Below are 16,069 nucleotides of genomic sequence, written 5' to 3' on the forward strand. Positions count from 1 at the left end.
CCGGAGTAATAGACTGTATAAGCCAAAGCCGCTTGAATATCAGGAATTTAACAGGGTTCAGCTTAACAAATGCTCCAAGGTCTGAACCCAGGAAATGCCTGTGAGTGTAGACAGGAAGGGAGGATGGGGATTGGACTGAACATAGGAAACCATGTGAATTGGTGCCCTGGACGCAGCAAATTCAAACCCAGGGAGGATGGAGGCATTCCCAAAGGCCAACCTGTATCCATCCTGCGGGGGCAGCAGTGGCCGCCTCTGTCCCTGCCGTCTGGGCCTGTGTCTGCTGGGAGGCTGCAGTGGGCCTGGGAGTCCAGCTCCCCCAAAACTCTCGCCTCCAGGCAGGACCCGGACTCCTAGAGCCTCAGACCTCCATCCTCCTGTCCCTTCCATGCATGTGACACACATCCACACACACACACACACACACACACACACACACACACACGTGCCCTGCGATTTCTAAAGGGCAGCACTACCCCACTAGAGATGGATTCCTTCCAGCTGTCATTTCCCCGGCACAACCTCACAGGGCAGTGGAGGCTCAGAATGCTGTCTCCCTGCTTGGGTTTCTTTCTCAGTTCCCTTTATCCTCCTAGGGAGCAGAATCAATGAGTCACACACTCTACTCTCTCCATGTGTCCCGGGCACTGAGGGGAGATCCGGAGGGAGGAGCAGGGGCCCTGCGTGCAGGAGCTCCCGGGCAGCCGGGAGGATGAGGCTGGCAGCCAAGACAGAGAGGCACAGTGCTCTGGGCGCTCCCTCAGCAAATGTTCGTGAGCTGAGTTGGTCAAGGGCAACTGGACCAGGCCCCATCAGTCGGATGTTGGGAGACTGGCAATGACCAAAGGAGGGAAGACGGAGGAAGACACAGAGGTCTCGAAGGTTTCCTAGGAGACAAGGAGAATGGTACTCAGTCAGCAAGGAGCAGGAACATGGAGAGGAGAGGATCACATAAGTCACAGCTCTTGCATTATCTTGGGGTAAGGAATACGAACCTTGGAGACAGATGAGAAAGAAGCATGTAGGTGTGGATGTGTGTTAGGGAGGCAGAGGGATGGAGGGGGCAGGGTCTGCTGGAGAGAGGGCCAGAGAGCTTGGGTGGAGATGACCTAGAGGGCCATCCCTTCAGGGGTGGGATGTGATGGGGCGACAGTGGTGGTGCGGATGTGGGGCGTGCCAGGGTCATAGCTCCACGGTGACCTGGGGCTGGGCAGGCAAGACGCAAGATGCTGGGAAGCGAGGCCGACTTCCCTGGCCTTGATGTGTCCTCATACCTGTGAGGATGAATGAGCCTGGATTTCATAGGCTAGTGAGCCATGGCTGGGTGGAGACAGCTGCTCAGGCCATGAAATGTGGGGAAGAGGCCTCTGGGGGTCAGTAGACAGAAAGAGGGAGAGGGAGACAGGGATGGGGATGGGGAGGGGTCATGGCAAGATTGAAGGCTTTGAGACTTTTATCCTGGCTCTCCCCTTTACCTAGCCCTTCCATGGATTGAATTATGTGTTTTAAAGCTAGAAAAATCTTCAGTAAATGATCTGGCTTAGTCTCTCGTCTTCAGACGGTGAGATATTACATCCCCACTTCACAGATGAGGCCTAAACTTGGCAAAGCTCTCCTGGGCAGAATATGTTGCAAAGGGTATCAGGAGGCATGTCTTTGCCCTCTGGGGAGTGATTTCTCCCTTATACAAATAGGCCCCAGGCCTGGCTGCTTCCCAGGACAGAACCTGCAGGAGGGGGCACCAGAATGCAGTCATTTGATTCTTTGCTCTGCCCCTTACTGGCTCTGTGACTTGAGGCAAGTTACTGAACCTCTCTGTGCCTTAGTCTCCTTATCTGTAAAATAGCAGTACTAACACCAGCTTCTGTAGTTTGTTATTGAGGATAAAATGAGATTTATGTGAAAGAATTGTGTACAGTTGTAAAGGTTTATAAATCCAAATATATTAGGCGTTTTATTTTTTTTTAAAAGATTTTATTTATTTATTAGAGAGTGACTGAGAGAGAAACAGCATGAGAGGGGAGAGGGTCAGGGGGAGAAGGAGGCTCCCCGGTGAGCCGGGAGCCCGATGTGGGACTCAATCCCAGGACTCCGGGATCATGACCTGAGCTGAAGGCAGTCGCTTAACCAACTGAGCCACCCAGGTGCCCTATATTAGGCGTTTTAAAACAACCTCATCCTCATCTTTGATATCTTCTCGGCTTCTTCTTGCTAGACCCGCTCAGCAAATCAGCCTCCTGTCTCCCAAGCTCTTTGTACCCCCCCCCCCCCCGCAGCCTCTGAATCTGGCATTTCCTTCCCACTGATCTTGCTTTATATCTCAATCTCTGTGTCCTTAGGTCCCTCAGCACTTGAAGGATCTGGCTATACCTTATTAACTTATATGCATTTTTCTCTGCCAGGGTTTCTTGTCTCTTGTGTCTCTCTTCTCACATCCCAGAGAACAGGGCCCTGTCTTCTCCTTCCTTGGGGTGCCTTCCTCCCCCCCTAGGGTTGGATTCACAGGGCGAGTCCAAAGAATGGACTGCGAGAGGTTCAAACACAAGAGGGAGGCCTTGGGGGACAGGACAGCAAACTAGACAGCAAATTGTCTGCTTATGGGTCTTTTCCCTCCAGGCTGTGTCAATCCTTCTTCAGAATGTTTGCCTTGACTGGGGGGAGGGAAATAGTCATCTCCCTCCCGGAGCTAAGGGTTAGAGGGGAATTATTTTCCTAATGTTTAGCCAGACTATATTTTGTTCCCTGATGTGGGGCACATCACCTGGAGGTCCATCCCACATGAAAAGAAAGGGCAATCAAGAGAGGGCTTTCTTTTTCCTGTTTGGGTTATGTGTGTGTGTGTGTGTATGTTTCTCTTGTCCTAGCATTTACCAACCCTAGCTCTAAGGAAGTCCTTTCCAAAGTGTATTCTAAATTTCTTTTGCTGAAATTAAGCCCATCTCTTTAGTGGAGGCAGTTTCTAAAGTCCAGTATCTGGTTCAGTGTCTTTCATAAAAGATGTGTGTCTGTGGGGGAGGAGGAGAGTAAAGGGTAGAACTCGGAGAAGAAATGTAATTACCCAGCTCCTGGTTTTAATTACATGTAAGCCCTGGATATTCTGAACTTTATTAAACTTCTAAGTGTCCATGGGGGTGGGATGGATCTGGTGGGTTTGCTTCCTGGTCTTCTCTGCAGGAGCTCTCTGGAGGGTTCTCTTTCTACCGCCCCTCCCCATCCCAGCCTTTGCCTACACCCCTTTCGCCGTGCTGCAGGTGCGCTCTGATCAGCTCTTCCAGAAGGGACACTATCACCTGTCCAGTCCAGGTGTCTCACTGACTCTCTTTGTATTTCTCAAGATCCTCTGATTCCTTCTCCCCAAACCCAAATGCTCTCCCCCAACACCACATTTTTTGATAAACCCACTTAGCTGTTCTGGAGGGAGGGGGTCTTTCTGCAGGGAGCCTTGTCTCCTCCTAAACTGCTTACTAATTACAAACAGAAAGCCTGGTCTGTGAGGTTAGTCCCTCCCCAGCTCCCTGGCTTGATGGAGGGAGCCAGGAGCTGGGGGATTTAAAGTGCAATTTCCTGTACCTTTTTCATTTCCTGCTGGGGGTTGTGGAGAGCAATAAGCAAGGTGGGTGGGCAGGCCGAAAGCCTGGGCAGGTGGGGGATGGGCTCGGCGAAGCATCCCTCCATCACTCTTCTGCCATCCCCCCTTTCCAGGTCTCAAGGTGAGTTCCTTAGGGATGAGACACTTGATAAATCAGTACCTGGCATTCCTTCCAATTCCCCTCCTCCCTCCCTGAGGTAAAGAAACTGAGTAGAGAGGACCGGAGATGATCCAGTTCCCATGATTAGAATAATAGAGGACAGAACAGGAAGGAATCATAGCTATGAGTTGGGTCTCCTCAGGTAACAGATGGGGAAACTGAGGCCTTGGAGAGGGCACATAACCTACCCCAAAGTCACATATCCAGTGGTGGGCTGGCGTGACTGGGATTTACCTGACTTCCATGACTCTCAGTTTGGTGCTCTTTACTCAGTCAGGGTGGGCTGTGGGTTGCTCATGTGTCTATGTGTGCATGTGCACTTGGGCTGGGGTGAAATAAGAAAAGGAGTAGGGGGGCATGGGGAGGTATCTGGACAGCTAGGTCTCCAGGTTCTAAAATATTCACTCTTTGGTGGGTCTTGTAGAAGAGCACAGGGAAGTCCAACCTTGTGGAAGGCTTTTGTGAGTTGGTCCAGGAAACAGACAGGTAGATAAAAAGGAGAGAGGGAGGGCCTGTGGCCCTTGGAAATGATTAGCCCCACATCTCATCTTACTCTCTCCACAGTCAGAGGTGGATGGGGTGGGGGAGGGGGCATGGCAGAGGACAAAGGAGGCAATTATTGAGTGAGTGGATTAATTGATTAATTGTCCAGAAGCTTCCAATGCTCCCCCAACAATGACATCCCCTCCCCCTGACCCCAGTCAGGCATGGCCTCGGTTGGCCCGGATTATTAATTAGGGCTTGAAGTCATTTAACGATGATTTCATTATCGACGTGCTGTCTGTCTCGGGCTCAGCCCGGTTGCCAGGGCGACTCTGATCGATTGCCTTCCTGCAAGTCAGCCGGCTCCTGCCTCTCCGGAGCCTGACTGTTGGCAAGCACTCCCTAGCGTTCCCCTCTGGTACTGCAGAGCCTCCTAGTTGCCCGCTTTGTGTGACCCAACCAAGAAACAGGTATAGAGCTGCCTTGGCGAGGCGGGGGGAGGGGGGGGGGTCCTTCAACTGGCCTGGAGCCTGGGCTGCCCAACTTTGGTCCCTGTTCCAGATATACTGACCTACCTAGCTGTTGTCAGGGATTCTGGGGATTGAGTCCTCCCTTTCCCTGGTTTGTGGAGTCCTTCTGACCCGGTTCCCTGGTGGCCATCTACCCATATCCCTTTGGAATGGGTGTAGGAAGAGGTAGGTGACCTCAGTTCTTGTCCTGCAGCCTCTGAACTTACCTCTGGGAGGCCCAAACCAGCTGTGATAAGGTTCTTCCCTCCCACTTTTTTTTAAAAAAAGATTTTATTTATTTATTTGAGAGAGAGAGAGAGAAAGAGAGGAGGAGCAGAGGGAGAGAGACAAGCAAATTCCTTGCTGAGGGCAGAGACTGACGCAGGACTTGATCCCAGAACCCTGAGATCATGACCCAAGCTGAAAATCAAGAGTTGACCGCTTAACTGACTGAGACACCCAGGTGCCCCGATAAGGTTCTTTCTGCTGCTAAGGAGACTCCTTGGGCTCTAGCTATAACCAGACATCTGGCCTCTGGGACCTTAATATGTGACTGGCAGGGAAGGGGGTGGGTAGAACATTTTCCCTTTAGATTGCTTGAGTTAATGTTCTTAGGGTCTCCCCTGGCCCTGAGGGGAGCTAGGGGAGTGAGTCTTTGCAGAGCCCCAAGAAAGCTTGGGGAAAAAGGCAGGGGTCAGCTTGCCATGCTTAGTCTTAGGTCTTCAGAAACTTGGCTGGTTGCTTCATCACTGGTCCCTTAAAACCTAGATTCACACATGTACACTGGCCTCAAGGTCTCTACTCTCTGCCTCAGTTTCTCCTTTTGTGGGTTTCATATGTATATCTGTGGGGGCCCTTTAGTGGAGTGTTGCTTGAAGGCAGATGATCGTGATTGCTCGGAAGGTGTCTATATTGTTGATTCCAAATTAATGGACAGTCACTAATACCTTATTTTGCTTATACTTTGTGCGGTGCTCATTTAGCTCTCAGTGCAGATACGGTCCTGGTCCTTCACCTCTCCTCACTCTTCTCCAAGTGATCCCTACCCAAAGTCTGTCCCCAACACTTTGTCCAGAGCTTGTGCGCCTCTCTTACCTGCTTTCTCTTCCTCCTCCGCCCCCACTCTACTGCTGGCTCTGCCAGGATGCGTTAATCTGAAAAATTTAGGGCTGAGCTTCAGGCCTCTTTTGATTGCCGCATTTTGGGGGAGAGGGCAAGGGAGGCAGTTTTTCTATCCATGCAGGGGTCCCTGGGAGAGAGCCTGGGGGCAGCCATGACAGCAGCTTCACCCTATCAGCTTTCTGGGCACATCCACCACCAAGCAGCACCTGAGAGGGGAACCGGCTCAGCAGCGAGCCGAGTGAGATTGAAGAGGATCATAAAGAAAATATATATCCCCCTCCCCGGCCTCGCTCCCTCCTCCTGCTCCACACTTGCCTCCTTCTCTCTCTTTGTCTTGCTCTCTCCCCCCTCCTCACCGCATCCCTGTTTTCTTTGTTCCTACTTTGCCTCCTTCACCTTCATCTCTGTCAGGCAGACCTGTCTTTCTATCGGTCTGTCTGTCTCGCCAACTCCAAATATGTTTTGGTCTGAGTTTTTCTAGGGCTGTGTCTGCCATCAGCTCTTCCTTCTCCCTGTCTCCCTCCCTGCGTCCCTCCCTCAGTCTCCGAGGGTCTCTCTTCCCATCACATCTTTATGAGGTTCACCGTGTGTGCCTTTTAGTTTCTCCAACCACATCTCCTCTGGTCTCTCTCCTTTTGCTGCCTCCCCCCATCCCTGTTCCCTCTCTTGCTCCCCCCTTTCCATCTCTCTCCCTTGCTTCTCCTATCTCGGTCTCTTTCAGCTCTTCCCCTGTCTCTGGCTCACACCCCTGCCTCCTCACCACCTCCCTCCTCCCACCCCTCAAGGTTCAGATACTTTGTGTGAAATCACCTGGATGGGCTCCAACTGTCAGGTCCCCCTATTCTGTACCCCCTCCTCCAGGAGAGATTTATGGCCCCAACTCTGCATCCTCTGCATTCCCCCCAGCCCTGGGCCAGTTCTTTTCATTACCTGGTGATTATCTGGGGGCCCTGGCATTTCCCCCAGCCTCCCACCCTCTACCCAGCAGGCAGTGAATAGCACAGGGAGAAAGGGGAAGGGAGAGCTCTTGGGACCAGATGCAAGGACATGGAGACCCTCCCCCTGCACCCGCCCTTCTTTCCCTGAAGCAGATGCACATCTGGGAAAATCCCAGCTTGAGGCAGGGGAAGACAGCCTAGGACTGTTGGAACAGACATAAATCAAACACCCAGATGCCCCTCCCCTACTGTTCTGTCATTACAGCCATCCTTCCAATTCCTGCCTGTCTCCTTTGCCTCTAGGAATTTTGGCTCTGTAGTCTTGCCTGGGCCATTCATTCACTGCCCAGAATAGGGCCTGGAACAAAGGAGGTGCTCAATTAATGCCTTTGGTCCATGCCTCATGGAGATGTGTGAGGGCAGGGTCAATGTCATTTGTAGGTTTTCCTCAGTTGGAGGTTCTTTCTGAGATCTGAAGCAATCCTTTCTGCTCCAATTCCAGTGCTCTTAGTATAGTTAGTATGGACTCCATCCCTTTGAGGTCCCGCCACCACCCTTCTTTCCCCTCCCTCCACCTCTACCCTAATGTAGGGTTTAGAGGAATCTCAGCACTATCAAGTAAAGTCAGTGGTGCCCCTTTTCCCTGAGACTGATGGCTTTTTGGGCCAATCACTTGTGCATTCAGCCCTCAGTCTCTAAGTAGGCCCCACCTTCTCCATCTCTGAGAATTCTCGCCTCTGAAGAAGGATTGGTGGGAAGGAGGAGGCACTTTCCTTTGGTCACTGTTTCAGGGTCTTGGAAACCCTACTTTTTTTTTTAAGATTTATTTATTTTAGGGGCAACTGGGTGGCTCAGTCGTTAAGCGTCTGCCTTCGGCTCAGGTCATGATTCCAGAGTCCTGGGATCGAGCCCCGCATCAGGCTCCCTGCTAGGCGGGAAGCCTGCTTCTCCCTCTCCCACTCCCCCTGCTTGTGTTCCCTCTCTCGTTGTGTCTCTCTCTGTCAAACAAATAAATAAGATCTTAAAAAAAAAAAGATTTATTTATTTTAGAGAGAGAGTTGGGGGGGCAGAGGGAGAGGGATAAGCACACTCTGTGTTAAGCGGAGAGAGCCCGACATGGGGCCTGATCCCACAACCCTGAGATCATGACCTGAAGTGAAATCAAGAGCCTGATGCCTAACTGGCTGAGCCACCCAGGTGTCTTGGAAACCCTACGTTTTGAGTGTCTGGAGCAGGAAGCTCTCTAGGTAGGGACTGTATCTTTTTCTTTATTTCCTCCAGCACAATGCTCAATGCATATTTAGTTAGAATATGCTATGACCATTGAATGACTCTCAGGAAATCCCTCGTGAACTTATGCCAGTTCCCTTTTAGTTTTATTTCCGGAGGGATGCGGAACGTGGGTGAGGGGACAGGGTTGGATGGTGGTGGTAGAAGAACCTAGTAGTATATTCTGGGTGAGGTCGTTGGAGGGTGCTTCTATCCTTGTTTAAAGGACTCCTGAGTGGGTTCTTTAGCTGGATCTGGGACTGGCCCCCAAATCACCACAGGCTGGGCTCCACCTGGCTCCGCACACTCTCCTGCCAACTGGGACCTCCTCCATGAACAGGATCCTGGAAAGAGTGTTTACTTCTAAGTTTGTATCTTGCTGTCCAGTCTCAAACAACGTCCCATTTAAGCCCTCACTCCGCCTCCTCACACAGAAAGGGACCCACTAGTCTTCCTTTGCCCACCTCCAGCTTTCCTCCTGGAATGGGGCTAAGCCACTTCCTTCCCACTTTCCCACCCTTCCCAAAGCCCCTTCAAACCCGCCTCCCCGAGGGCCCCGCCTCCCCGAGGGCCCCGCCCCCGAGGGCCCCGCCTCCCCGAGGGCCCCGCCTCCCCGAGGGCCCCGCCTCCCCGAGGGCCCCGCTCCACATCCCGACACTGTTTGGCCAAGCTCCTTACCTCTCCTTGGGTTTAGCTTGCACTTTCTTCTCAGGTCTTTCTCCTCTGAGGTAGAAAAAGCCCACGGGTAAGTGATTTCTCGTGTTTATAGAGTTGGCAAGAAAACTGAGACAGAGCCAGAGAGGAAGAAGGCGGGGCTTGGAGTGCCACTGGCTGTGGAAGCCCTGTGGTGTTTGAGCAGAGGGTATTTCAGGGCGTGAGAGTTAGACTTTGCGTTGCGGGGTGCAGACCAGAGGCCTTGCGAGTTTGGGAAGGGCTGGTAGGTTTGCTGGGGTCGGAGTGATTTGGAGGCCTACACTCTGCTCTCCTCCAGACCAGAAATGTTCTCAGCTCGCTGAGGAAAGTAAGAGTTAGGGGAGGTTGTTCCTTGGTGCTTCTCCAGCGTCCTTCCCACCTCTTTGCCATGGCCTCCTTCCTGGTCTTTCCTTTCTGACCTAGTGCAGAGCTTGCTTTCTTCATCTTTGCCTTTCCCACAGGGCCTAGCACATAGTATGCTTAGACCCATTCTTTGAATTAATTAAGAATCTTCTGAAACCTGGCTCTGCTGCCTCCTTCATGTTTTGCCTCGTTCCTCACTGGAGATTCTGAAAGTCTCTGTATCCTATCTTCTTAGGGAGGGCATTGGTGTGGACTTGGAAGAATAGCAGGTCCAGTTTGATAAGGCGGTCCACCATAAGGAGAGAAGATTTGTGGGTCTTCTTCCTCCAGGCTCAAGGAGCTAGGTATCTATTTTTACAGCTGCTGAACGAATCTCCCTGCCTTTCTTATCTAATTTAAAAAAGCTGGGGTGGGGATTGAGTATAGGCCAGGTCAGGCTGGAGGAGGAAAGATTATCAAGTTCCCCTGGGGTGTGGCTGCCTAGTGGTCTGAGGTCCCAAATATATTGTGAATGAGCCAGTGCTAAATAAACCTTGAAACCTGATGGCTCTGTTCTCTCTCTCTTGGAATCTATCAATTTTATGTACATGATAGGCATATTTATTGATTGATAAAGGCTTGGAGGAGAAGCCTGAAACAGGACTGGCTTTCTGGGTCTCTAAGAGGCATTTTGCTGTTATCACAAAACATATTTGCAACTCTTTAATTTCTAAGGCCCTTGAGATTCTTAAATTGTTCTCCGCCCCGCCTCCCCCCCATCATGTACCCTGTAGGCACAGAAGCCCAGACAACACTTATCCGTGCACCACACCGGTTGTATTGATTATATGTGGCAAATGTTGATTTCTAGGTTGTCTTTCTCTTGCCCTCTAGCAGTTCTTGGGCAACTTCTCTCATTATCAATTGATAGGGGTTATGTGCCTCCAGAAGGCAGACTCATTTTGACCTTAGTTTAAGCAAAATCATGTGGAAAAGCCAATTTCCTTCACCAGGTATATTCCAAAGTGATAAAAAATGATTTTTGGATTATGTTCTTTTGGTTTACCCTCGTCCCTTTTTTCTTTTATTATTGCAGAAATCACAAAGCAGACTGGGGTGGTGGAGGCTCTTTGTTGTACATCATGATGCATGAGCTGGGGTGACGCAGATGGGTCTTTTTAAAAATTTTATTTATTTATTTTTTTAGAGAGTGAGAGAGGGGGTGTAGGGGCAGAGGGAGAGGGAGAGAGAGAATCTTAAGCAGGTTCCACACCCAGTGCAGAGCCTGACACGAGGCTCCATCTCACAACCCTGACAATCATGACCTGGGCCGAAATCAAGAGTTGGACGGTTAATCTACTGAGCCACCCAGGCACCCCTGTTTTTTAACATTTTAAATTATTTTTACAGATGTCTTTAAGTAATCTCTAAGGTCAATGTGGAGCTCCAGCTCATAACTCTGAAATCAAGAGTCTCATGCTCTACCGACTGAGCCAGCCAGGCGCCCCCAGACGGGTCTTGATGGAGAAGTCACATTGATCTGTATTTGGATAAGAACTCAGGACTTTGAGGCATGATACAACTTTCAGATGGTTCAGAGGATCTGGTGTCTTTCCTACAGCAAAACAGAAAACAAATTAACTTTCCAAAGGAGCAGGTGGCAGTGTGGAGCAGCTACCTAAGGCTGTGGGAGCAACCAAGCAAAGTCTGGTGAGAGAGGACAGAGAGAAAACGACAGCTAAGTACTTACATGGGAGGACAGAAGTCACATTTAAAGATACGAAGGAAGATAACCAGAGACATAGTTGGCCTTTCCTAAGCTACATTGTGTGCAGTGTATTACTGAGGGTGTATACTGGGAGGAGGTACATGGAAGAAGGAGCCATGGGCTCTGACCACTCACAACTATTAGTCTAAAAGTAGAGACAGGGTATAGTGATAGGTGGGACCACTGGATGGATTTCTAGATTCTATGCTTACAAGGAAATGAAGGATTTGGGGGAAAAAACAGCTGTTTAGCAAGGCTTCTTGGGAAAAAATGAGTGTGGATCAGTGCTCATTGTAGACAAAGGCCATCCTACCTTACAGTTGTAGTTTGGAAAATAGGTGGGCAGGCAGATGCATTTCCTTCTATTGTTTTCTCCTGAGGACTTTTATTATGTGTTCTGGGCTGACAGGATTCGGGATTGAGAAAAGGGGAGTAGAGAATCATAGGGGGAACGAGAGAAGAAATAGATTTTCACTGTTGACATCAACGTATCACATCACTTTCTAATCCCTTAATTTTACACCCTTCTGGCTTTCCCCAGCTCTCTTTCTTTTTCTTTGTTTCAGATTGATTGATCGATTTAGAGAGCATGCGAGTGGGGGGAGGGGCAGACCGAGAAGGAGAGAGAGAGAATCTCAAATAGACTCCCTGCTGAGAGTGGAGAAGTGGGGCTCGATCTCACAACTCTGAGATCATGACCTGAGTGGAAACCAAGAGTCAGATGCTCAACTGACTGAACCATTCAGGTTCTCCTCCCCAGCCCTCTTTCTGATTCCTGTTTGGAAAATCTAATTCTGATTCTTCCTGGTAGCCCATCTAGTTTCTGAAGATCTCTAGAAGCAGAAGCTCAGGATTTTCTGATTTGTCAAGTTGATCATCTTGTTTTGGTGTGATTGAATGTTAAGGATTTCCAAAACTGGATTCTGACTGAAACCAAACCTGTAAGTGTGTCAAAACGTGAATGAGGAACATTCTCAAAAGTTATCCTAGAGGAACTAAGAAAAGCCACCTTGTTCACAACCATCGCAGAATGATACTAGATCATATGGAGTCTATACGGCCTCTAGAGAAGCTCTGGCTATCGGATTGTTTACCCAAATAATGGTGCAATGAAACTAGTGTTGTGTCTGCATGTATCAGGGACTCTCCATAGATATTGAAGGAAGGAAGCACAAATATTTTGGTCTACATCTACATAGATTTTGGTCTACATTTGGGGGGTTGGAGTTGGTCTATATGTAGTTGGTCTGGTGTGTGTCAGTCTGCAGCAGGATGGGTTTTCACTGACTTGGAGTTCAGACTCTGCCAGACTGGGATGGGATTTGAGAGGTATAGTGCTGGGGTGGTAGGGTAGGTAGGTGAGTTGGAGGAGGTGGCTGTGTTTCCTCTTGGTCTAATGAGCCAACAGTTTGGGGGCTGTGATGCCTTCACGTTCAAGTCTTGGTTGCACCTAGTAATATTTACTTGTAGAATTAGGGTTTCTAGCCTCATTGAGAGAACACGAAGCATGTTCTATCCTAAGGAGTTTCTATTTATTTAATTTAATTTTAATTTAAAAAATTTTTTAAAGATTTTACTTATTTATTTGACAGAGAGAGAGAGAGAGAGCACAAGCAGGGGGAGCAGCAGAGGGAGAGGGAGAAGTAGGCTCCCCGCTGAGCAGGGAGCCCGACTTGGGGCTTGATCCCAGGATCACGACCCCAGCTGAAGGCAGACGCCCAAGTGACTGAGCCACCCAGCCGCCCCTATTAATTTTTAAAAAAGATTTTATTTATCCAATTGAGAGAGACAGAGCATGCGTGGGGGGAGGGGCAGAGGGAGAGGGAGAGGGATTAGCAGACTCTTTGCTAAGTGGGGAGCCAGATGCAGGGCTTGATCCCAGGACCCCAAGGTTATGACCTGAGCCGGTCAGATGCTTAACCGACTGAGCCACTCAGGTGCCCCATTTTATTAATTTTTTAGGAGTTTTTATTTTAGTTTTTAATTTTTAAAAAAGATTTTATTATTTATTTATTTGAGAGAGAGAGGGGCGAGGGGAGGGGCAGAGGGAGAGGGAGAAGCAGATTCCCCACTGATCGAGGAGCCTGGATGCAGGGCTCGAACCCAGGACCCTGAGATAATGACCTGAGTCGAACTGAGACGCTTAACTGACTGAGCCACCCAGGAGCCCCAGGAGTTTTTATTTTAGAAAAGGGGAGAATGGATTCTTCCAAGTAACGTTCAAACAGAATATAGTACAAAGTAAAATCATAGGTGGGAGAATGCCTGGTAAGTGATCCATTTGGTGAGGTTGTTCTCAGAAGACTCCTGGGAGATAAGTTTGGATATTTATTTTCTTTAGTATGAGCTGAATTTGGTTACTTCAGCTTTAGCATGGTGGGGGAGGGGCAGGAGAGGCAGAGAAAGAATCTTAAATAGGCTCCATGCCCAGCGTAGTGCCTGACACAGGATCGGTGCCGATCCCAGGACCCCGAGACCACGACCCTAGCTGAGACCAAGAGTCAGAGGCCCAACTACCTGAGGCATCCAGGTGTTCCTACTTCAGCTTTCTTTCCAACCTTTCAGGGAAACTGTCTGAACTTATCTTTCCCCAGGGCAGAAGTAACACTGAAATGATTTCTCTCTCTTTTCCTTTTCCGCACAGACTAAGACTGAGAATTATTGTTATATTTTAGTATCTAGATCTGTATTAATATCTGTAGCAAATATTTAACTGGATCTGTATAGTTGGTCAAACTGGATTTACTGGTTCAAGTTGTGGTGGGGCATGGAAGGAAGGCCAAAAAGAGGCTCTATTTATTGGATCATGGCCCAAGCTGAAGATGTAGCTGGAACTGATGTTTTCCTGGGAAACAGTTATACGAGATGCTGAGATGGGGTAAATGCCGCATCTTCCACGCAGCCTTCTCAGGCTGACCCACAGTGCACAAAAGATATTCCCTAGTCTTGCCAACACTGGCAAATGAGATCCTTACTACTCTAACTTTCCATCAACTATGAAGCCATCTGGGGTCTTGACATGCCCTTGCCTTGATTGTACATTTCTGATTTAGGAATACCCTTTCCGGTTCATAGTTTATGTATCTTTTACTTATTTTGGCAGGTGGGGAAGTGTTCCTTCAGGAGAGAGAAGTATCCAGGAAATGCCCTTAATTTTAAGTTTCCAGAAGGAGTTCTCTGTTTGCCATCATTGTCTTGCACAGTATGTAAATGAGTGCCTGGTGATTTGGGGGTGACGGTGGTGTTATTAATTAAGGTGGAAGAAGAATGTTGCTTTTGCTTGAATTCTTTTGCACAAAGAATCACTGTGGTGCCTGAATTTTCTAATTTGGAATTTGCTTTTGTATTCATTTACCCTTAGTTGAAATCTGATCCTTAATATATTGAATCCAGTCTTTCTCACTTGGAAACTTTTTGTGGTTTCTACTTGAGGGAACCATCCAATTTCTCAGTTTAGACCCAACCCAAACTCCACAGAATCCATCTTTGTAGTGATTTACATAGTACAGGAAAAATGGTAGCAAATACAGCAAATCCTTTTCTCAGGGAGCTTACAAGACGAGGGCATTTCATGGATACTTCCCTCTCCTGAAACAAGTGAAATCCTGTTGTGCACACCGTTTGGTCGTTTGACTATTGTCCACTCCCCACCTTCTGCAGGCTAGCCTTACATGTAGTTATTGCAGTTTGAGTTGCCTAATGCCAAAGCATTAGGTGACTTATTTTCCAAATTAAGTAAAGCAGTAGAAGTAATAAACTCTGTGTTGTCTGTTCCGTTGTTGCACATCAAGGGGATGACACTGGAGCAAATCATAAATGTCACAGATAATGCAGTTGGTCTCAGCCAATTTGGGTTATTTCCATTGCACTTTCACTTTGTTGTAGTGAGAGAGATTTGGGTCTCTGTTCTGATTTTAGATCATTGACGTTGCCAAACTGGGCTGTAGAGCCTGAGGTATTTCCTTGGTGGTGGCCAGTTAACTCTTTGTACCTCAGGTTTCAGCTGGAGAAGGAAAGGCAAGCTGAAAGTGTCATCAGGTACGAACTCTGCTCCTTGGCTCCACCTCATCAGCTACTACTCCTGCCCTCTTCCCTAACTGGGTGTTCTCCCAGTGCAGAGTTCTAGGCCAGTGAGATATGCCACTGGATATTCATGAGGAGAGAGCAGGGGGCAAGGAGAGCAAACTGGAGAGCTCAGATATCTATCCGTAGGTGTGGCCAGAGAAGCTTCTGGAAGGAGGGTCATGTTGAACAGGGTTTGGAAAGAGCGTGTTCTAGGCAGAGAGGGACAGTCTGTATGAGGGCTGATAATGCCCACAAGATGTGCATGTGTGGGGAAAGATTTGTCTTGTTCAAGCAGGAGCCATAGAAAAGGTTAATAGTAGGAGTAAGTGGTAGAAGAACAGTGAAAAGAAAGCCTTGGAAATGCAATCTTAGAAGTTTGGATTTAATAGAACACAGGAAACTGCAGGTCTGGTTGGGGGAGAGAGAGGGAAGGAGGGAGAGAGAGTCTTTTAAGACTTGAGGAAAGTGTCATTTTCCAGAAGGAGGGTAGAGGGCACTCACACTTCAGTTATCTGCTGCAATGCAGTAGTCAGGAAGAATGTGATTTAGGGCTTTATCCTGCTTCAGGGAAGGGCAGCACTGTCTGATGGCTGCTGGGTGAATCTGAGTGAGAGCTGAGAGGATCTCATTGTTTAGAGTTACCAATTTTATGGACCAGGGGGGTAGACCAGGAAGTGTGGCAGGAGGCTGGCCCTGGATATGCAGTTATTTGCTAGCTGTAGGAACCTACTAGATGGAGGTCTGGTGTGGACAAGGTGCTAAGTGTCTAAGTGACTTCGTGTCAGCTGAATTGAATTGAGGGCTAGGTTGGTGAACCCCAAATATCTGAAACCAATGATTTCAGTTGGAATTCCTTAGATTTAATAAAAATTTTTATGCAATTTCCCTGAATAAAGTCAGGGTCCTTAGAAGCTGCTTTGTCAGTGCTCTTGTTTTTGGACATATTTGGGGTTTTCTTCTTTTTGAAACTAAAATAGAAAGGCAATCCTTTATCTTCTCTTTTGATCTTCCTATGCTAATAGCATGTTCAGAATACCCATTATTCCTTATCTCAAGTCCATATTTCTTAATAACCTTAAAAAATAATGAGAAGATCCAAGAATAGACAGAGAGGTCTGTATTGATGCCTCA

The 16,069-nt window shown here is 48.5% G+C and overlaps 3 long non-coding RNA genes across 5 annotated transcripts in view; 2 read left to right on the forward strand and 1 right to left on the reverse strand.

Annotated features, from left to right (window-relative positions):
• Positions 1 to 16,069, forward strand: part of LOC144382376 (uncharacterized) — a 126,742-nt gene that overhangs the window by 12,434 nt on the left and 98,239 nt on the right. The gene's annotated exons all lie outside the window — the stretch shown is intronic.
• Positions 8,151 to 9,455, reverse strand: LOC118555802 (uncharacterized). The gene is made up of 2 exons (XR_004927160.2): positions 8,749 to 9,455; positions 8,151 to 8,414 (listed from the first exon to the last, which is right to left on the reverse strand). It is a non-coding gene; the product is annotated as an uncharacterized LOC118555802 (long non-coding RNA).
• Positions 8,715 to 16,069, forward strand: part of LOC118555800 (uncharacterized) — a 105,230-nt gene continuing 97,875 nt past the window's right edge. For 2 of the 3 annotated variants that reach the window (XR_013449213.1, XR_013449211.1), the window contains exons 1-3: positions 8,715 to 8,815; positions 10,516 to 10,815; positions 13,977 to 14,075. This is a non-coding gene — a long non-coding RNA (uncharacterized LOC118555800). The remainder of the gene's footprint in view (positions 8,816 to 10,515; positions 10,816 to 13,976; positions 14,076 to 16,069) is intronic. The other variant, XR_013449212.1, reaches the window with a different exon arrangement.

Source organism: Halichoerus grypus, chromosome 6 (genome assembly GCF_964656455.1).
Source record: "Halichoerus grypus chromosome 6, mHalGry1.hap1.1, whole genome shotgun sequence".
Lineage (NCBI taxonomy): Eukaryota > Metazoa > Chordata > Mammalia > Carnivora > Phocidae > Halichoerus > Halichoerus grypus.